Source organism: Quercus robur, chromosome 2 (genome assembly GCF_932294415.1).
Source record: "Quercus robur chromosome 2, dhQueRobu3.1, whole genome shotgun sequence".
Classification (NCBI taxonomy): domain Eukaryota; kingdom Viridiplantae; phylum Streptophyta; class Magnoliopsida; order Fagales; family Fagaceae; genus Quercus; species Quercus robur.
In genome coordinates, this window is record NC_065535.1 from 34346379 (window position 1) to 34353424 (window position 7046).

The following is a 7046-nucleotide window of genomic DNA, read 5'->3' on the forward strand; positions in this document are numbered from 1 at the left end:
TTTGTTTACGTGTGTAATCTCCTCTTGACATGAAGAAGTCATAGGTAGGAGGCAAAGTTTCTGTCTAGTCCACGAGATGGGATGTAAGGGATGTGATGCACATTCGTGACCAAAATCCAACCTGACCCATAGACACAACTAATTCATATTAAATATATTTGCTTAATTGAGTTTTGTGTGGATATGATCACTCTCTCACAAAAACATTGAAACTATAAAGGAAAAGGAAAGTTTCAGAGGACTTTTAGAAAAACTATAATGAAAAATGATCTTTTACAAAAAAACTACAGTATAATGCTCTAATATAAGCTTATATTTGGTTGGGTTGAAAATAGAGATGATAAAAAATGGGAAAGGAAAAGGTAGAGGAAAATGTGATTTTCTATTGTTTGGTTAAAGTTAAAAGGGAAGAAAAAAAAATGGTGCATGGAGTTTTTATTGGGCTCGACATTTTTTTTTTCTCTCTCCAAATCAGGAAGAAAAGAGAAAGGAAAATGGCAATGAGATAAAAAAAATTACCACCACTTTTTCTATATTCTACTTTTAATCATAAAGACATAATAGTTATTTTTTTCTTTTTCTTTCTACTTTTCTATTTTCTCTATCAAACACACAATGAAAAATACAAATTTTTTATCCTCCTAACATTTTCTAATTTCACAATTTTCCATCCTCCCAATCATACGAAGAAATGCTCAATAAATGCCCAGTTCTCCATTTTCTACACATTGGATTTTTGCAAAAACAATAATGAAGAAGGAAATTTTCAGACAAAAAAATAGACTTTCCCTCCCTTTCCCTCATTTCCCGAGAACCGCACAAAACTTTAGTGAGAGAAACAACGTGATATACTTTAGTAATGCACCCACTCCCTTGCAAGCTTGCCCCACCATTGTTACATGTTGGTCATACAAATGTCCTAAAATTAGGACACCAACAATTGTCAAATCCGTTGGAAAACCTTAGAATTATTGACAATTTTTGGTAGGATTGCAACTGGAATATCTAGAGTTTCTAATGTGGGTTGACTCATATGACTTGGGATTGTCACTATCTAATTTTTTTAATAAATACTTAGTGATAATGCTTGATTTTTAAACTTTGAAGAATTAGAAGTACTAATTTGAAACATTAGGAACTGGGCTCAACTTTTAAAATTACTAAAATGTCTCGTTTTTTTTTTTTTTTTTTTTTTGCCAAAATGTAATCCTAAGATTTCGACCGACAATTATTGACAATTTTTGTTCATCTTTATATTTCAGGTATACTTTCAATTTTGTTCCCAAATTTTCTCAATATTCAATTTAGTTGTTATATTTTTGAACTTTTAATCGATTTAGATTCTATTGTCACCTCATTTATGAAAAATGTTTACATAGCAAATGATCTGCACAGCTTGCATACTCAAAAACCACATCAACATTTCAAAGCATTCTTCTCTCTTTTCATTTATTTATTTATTATTTTTAATTTTCTTACAATTTTTTTAATGATAATTTTTTGTCTCACAATCACCCAGTAGAAAGTTGTGCCTAACTCTAGGGTTTAGGCTTTTTAGTTTGTGTCAATCATACTTGTACGATTTCCTTTTCAAAGTCAGTGAGTTGTCTTTCGGTTTCAACGCTTGCAACCGAGGGTTATCATGGAAGACTTGTCAGTGATGTAGAAAAAACTTTCACTATCAGAGGAGGAGGAGAGTGAGTATAGCGGTCAGATCTTTGAGACGACAGGGGGGAAGGTTTTAGCAACCAAATTCTTTACACGTAGAGTGTTGAATATGGAGGCTATAGCCCGGACGTTCAAACAGTTGTGGCAGACAAAGAAGAGTTTCGAGATCAAAGATATGGGAAGTCATGTGGTTCTCTTTGTGTTTTCGGATAAGATGGATGCAGACAGGGTCCTCTTGGGAGAGCCATGGAGCTATGATAAACACTTGGTTTCTTTGCGTCGGATGGAGAAGACTGTTGCGGTAAAAGATTTGGTTTTCGACAAAACGTTTTTTTGGATTTAGGTCCATGATTTACCAGTGGGGGATATGAATCCAGATGCGGTTGCTGAGATCGGTAAAGTCTGTGGAGAGGTACAACAAGGACTTAGAGAGTGGGGCAATCAAGATGGAAGCACCTTTATGAGAATCAGAGTTGGGGTTAACATATCAAAACCACTATGTCGAGGACGCAAAATCCGTCTTAGGGATGGGGAGATTGGCTGGGTTAGATTTAAATATGAACGCTTGCCAAATCTGTGTTATTGGTGTGGCCGGCTTACCCATAGTGACAAGGAGTGCGACGTTTGGGTGAGGAGTAAGGGCTCTCTGATTGAAAACGATAGGCAATATGGTGCTTGGTTACGTGCGCTAACCTTTAATATGAGGAAGTGCGCAACGATCAGGGTGGGTGGCACAGAGGATGAGGAGAGTGGTGGTGACGTGAACGGTGGTGAGTCTCATGGAGGAGTCGCGAAGGAAGTAAGAAAGGAGACTGATACAGTTTGGAGTGGGATGTTTGGATCAAATCGGGATCATGGTACTGAACTGAGGGAGGAGGAAGGTGGGGCTAGGGCGACTTTGCCAATTGAGCCACCTCACGAAGTAACGGATTATGCGATCACAGGAGATGCGAAAATCTCGGAGAATATCACAAGGAGCAAGTTGGATTTCCAGGAGGTATTGAGCGGAATTGACGCTGAGATTTCAAAGTTTGATTCTACAGTAGTGGGCTCAAGTCCAGTTGGGCCCGATATGGCCTTAGTGCAGTCTGAGGGCCAATCCATTAATAATACAACAACTGGTATAGGCTTTAATTCAGAGCTAGTTATGGTGGAATCTATACAGGGCAGCCTACAGGGTAACAATTATAAAACCCGTAGTTGGAAGAGATTGGTGCAGGATAGAAATCTAACTGAAACCCAGCCCGTGCCTTTTATGAAGAAGAGACTTCTACGTGAAAATGAGGATTGCAGTGACATTGTGCATGCAGGAAAAAAACTTTGCGCAAACCCCTTACCAACAGTGGAGGCTGCTAGGTAGCCCCACCGAGAGCCATGACTTGTCTAGCCTGGAACTGCCGTGGGCTTGGGAACCCACGGGCAGACGATGAGCTAGAAGAATTTATTCGAGCACAAGATCCCCTAATTGTCTTTTTGTCAGAAACCTGGTCTGAGAAAAAGCAATTAGAAAAAAATAAAGCGTAAGGTTAAATACGCAGGTTTGTTTACGGTTCCTAGTCGTGGTAAAGGAGGTGGTTTGGCTCTTTTGTGGAAGTCAGAAGGTGCCGTGTGGGTTGACAGCTTTTCAAAAAACCATATTGATGCGGTTGTAAACTGTGGTACAGTGGATGCGTGGAGGTTCACCGATTTTTACGGAGAATCGGAAGTTAGTAATAGGGAGGAAGCATGGAGTATGCTCCGTATGTTGAAATCCAAACCACACTTACCATGGTGCTGTATGGGTGATTTTAATGAACTCTTACACATGGAAGAGAAGAAGGGTGGGTGACTTAGACCGTATGCACAGATGCAAGCTTTCCGAGATACTTTAGACTTTTGTGGCTTCATAGGTCCGGAATTCACCTAGCATGGTAGACGACATGGGCATTTGATTTGGGAGCGTCTTGACAAGGGAGTGGCCAACTATGATTGGTTATCAAAGTTTCCGGTTGCTACAATTCGCCACCTTCACTGCTATTCTTCTGACCATCAGCCTATCAGTCTTATTTTCAACCCCAACAATGAAGCTCAGCGTTGGAGTAGACGTCCATTCCGTTTTGAAAGGATGTGGTTAGCCGACAGAGGATGTGGTTAGCCGACAGAGGATACAGTGTTCAGAGCGTGGCAATGTGATCACCAAGGGACCCCCATGTTCAAGGTAACGAGAAAGCTTAAGAAATTTAAGAAAATGTTGAAGTCTTGGAGTAAGGAGCACTTTGGAAGTGTTAAGTCTCAGATTGCAAAGAAGAAAGAGTTATTGTGGAAAGCGGAAGAAATGGCAGCCAAAGGGGGAGATTATGAGTCAGTTGTCACCCTTAGACGTGAACTCAATATTCTACTTGACAAGAAAAGCCGAATGTGGAAACAGAGAGTGAGAACACAATGGTTGGCTAAAGGGGATAAGAATACAAAGTATTTTCATGCGGTGGCTACCCAAAGAAAAAGGAAAAATTTTATAAGAGGAATCCAAGATGATGAAGGGGTATGGCAGTCAGAGGACGAGGTGGTGTCCTCATTATTTGTTGACTTCTATACTAGGCTCTTTACTTCATCAAATGGCCATGATATTGACCGAATCTTGGAGGGTGTGAATTAGGTTGTTTCTGACAGTATGAATGTTGAACTGTTGAAGCCTTACAGCAAAGAAGAGGTGGATGCTGCTATTAAACAAATGGCACCCTTAAAAGCACCAGGTTCAGATGGGATGCCACCCATCTTTTATTAATCTTTTTGGCAAAATGTGGGTTCAGAAGTTACTGAAGCTGTCCTCTCCTGTTTGAATTTTGGTACTCTCCTTAAATCCATTAATCACACTTCATTACTTTAATTCCTAAGGTTTGCAATCCTGAAAGTGTCTCGGAATTTAGACCCATTAGTTTATGCAATGTGCTTTATAAAATCATTAGTAAAGTTATTGCAAATAGACTCAAACCCATCTTGAACTCTATAATTTCAGAGGCTCAAAGTGCTTTCATTGCAGATGGACTCATCACTGATAACATTCTGATAGCTTTTGAATCTTTGCACTATATGAATACACAATGTTCAGGAAGAGAGGGGTATATGGCCATGAAGCTCGATATGAGCAAGGCTTATGATAGAGTGGAATGGTTTTTTTTGGAAAAAATTCTATTACGTATGGGTTTTATAGAATCATGGGTTACAATGATAATGCAGTGTGTATCAACAGTGACTTATTCCATACTCATCAATGGAGAGCCAAAAGGCTTTATTCGGCCTTTAAGGGGATTGAGATAGGGTGATCCTCTTTCTCCCTTTCTTTTTCTGTTTTGTGCAAAAGGTCTTAATGCTCTCTTGTGTAAAGCAACAGAGGATAAGGAAATAAAGGGTCTATCTCTATGCCAGCAGGGTCCAAGGATTACTCACCTATTTTTTTGCAGATGATTGCCTTTTGTTCTGCAGGTCAAATGCAGCTAAATGCCAAAAAAATCAGCTCCTACTTGAGTGGTATGAAGCTGCTTCGGGCCAACAAGTGAACAGGGCTAAGACAACCATTTTCTTTAGCTGAAACACTTCTGAGGAGGTTCAACAGGAGATTAAGGATCTATTGGGAGTGCCGGTCATAAAGCACTATGACAAATATTTGGGTTTGCCATCTTTTGTGGGGAGGCAAAAAAAAGCATGCTTCAATCAAATCAAGGAGAGAATATGGAACAAGATGCAAGGGTGGAAAGAGAGACTATTATCTCAATCCGGGAAGGAAGTAATGATTAAGGCTGTGATTCAATCCATCCCCACCTATTCCATGAATGTGTTTCGCTTGCCACTTGGGTTGATAAAAGATATAGAATCTATGATCCGCAAATTTTGGTGGGGGAATCAAGATAATTCAAGGAAGATGCAATGGGTGAAGTGGAAGACGCTTTGCTCTTCAAAGTCTCTTGGAGGCATGGGGTTTTGTGATCTTCAACAATTTAATGATGCACTCCTTGGTAAACAGGTGTGGAGGCTTTTCCATGAAGAAGATACCTTGCTGTACAGAGTGTTTAAGCCAAAATATTTTCCTTCGGGTTGTATCCTTGATGCTGAGATTAATCCACGGAGTTCCTTTGCATGGAAGAGTATAATGCAGGCAAGGGATGTTATTTGTAAGGGTGCTAGATGGCGTGTTCGGGATGGCTCTACAATAGATATATGGAAGCATAGGTGGCTGGACTCTTCAGGTGGAGGAAAAATCCTTTCTCCTCGGATGGATTCATCTCTGGCTGTAGTAAAAGACTTGTTCATCACGGGAACGAAGATGTGGAATTCGGAACTTATTGATCAGATGTTTTACCCTTGGGAGGCAGATTGTATAAAGAGTATGCCTGTTAGCCTTCATACTGATAGGGATGCACTTATCTGGCCGTGGACCCCGGATGGAGTATACTAGGTCAAGAGTGCTTACTAGATTTTGGCAAATGAATCACTCTTATCCCAGGCTGGCTCGTCCAATCCAGAAGCTTCAAAGCCCTTGTGGAATGGTATCTGGAGGCTCAAGGTCCCTAACAAAGTTAAGCACTTCCTGTGGCGGGCGTCAAATGAGTCTCTACCTACAAAGTTCAATCTCTATGCACGGCATATCCTACCAGATAATAATTGTGGACTTTGTGAAGAGTTTCCAGAAGACGTCATTCATTGCTTATGGTTTTGTGACCATGCCAAGAGTATTTGGTTCTCGGATCAGACCTTTTACTACCCACGTACAAGGAATTTTAGATGCTTTGGTGACTTGGTGTCCTTCGTGTTATCGGAATTATCTTCAGGTACAACTGTGCTCTTTTCCGTAGTAGCTTGGTGTATATGGACTAGACGTAACAGACTGAGAGAAAGGCAACCTATATGGGACGTTGGTGAAACGGTGAAAAAAGCGAGGGAGTTGTTGCAGGAATTTAATGACGTGCAAGACATTCCTACACAGTCTGTCATCCCTTAGGTGGAAACGAAATAGCAACCACTTGGTGCTGGGTTATTCAAGATCAACTTCGACGGAACTGTGTTTGAGGATAGGAAGCTTGCTGGCCTGGGTATTGTCATCCGCGACGAATCTGGGCTGATCATTGCAGCCCTCAGTCAGAAAATCCCTTTGCCAAGCTCGGTGGACATGGTGGAAGCTTTGGCAGCTAGGCAAGCACTTATTTTCGCACAAGAGATCAGCATCTTCAAGGCCGTTGTGGAAGGGGATTCCTTGAAAGTCATACAGGCACTCAACAACCCAAAGCCCAACAGAACTCAACTGGGCCATATTATAACTGATATCCAAAGATTAGGAGCTGGCATGCAATTTTGTAATTTCATTCATACACGTAGAGGGCAATAGGTCAACCCACTCCCTGGCA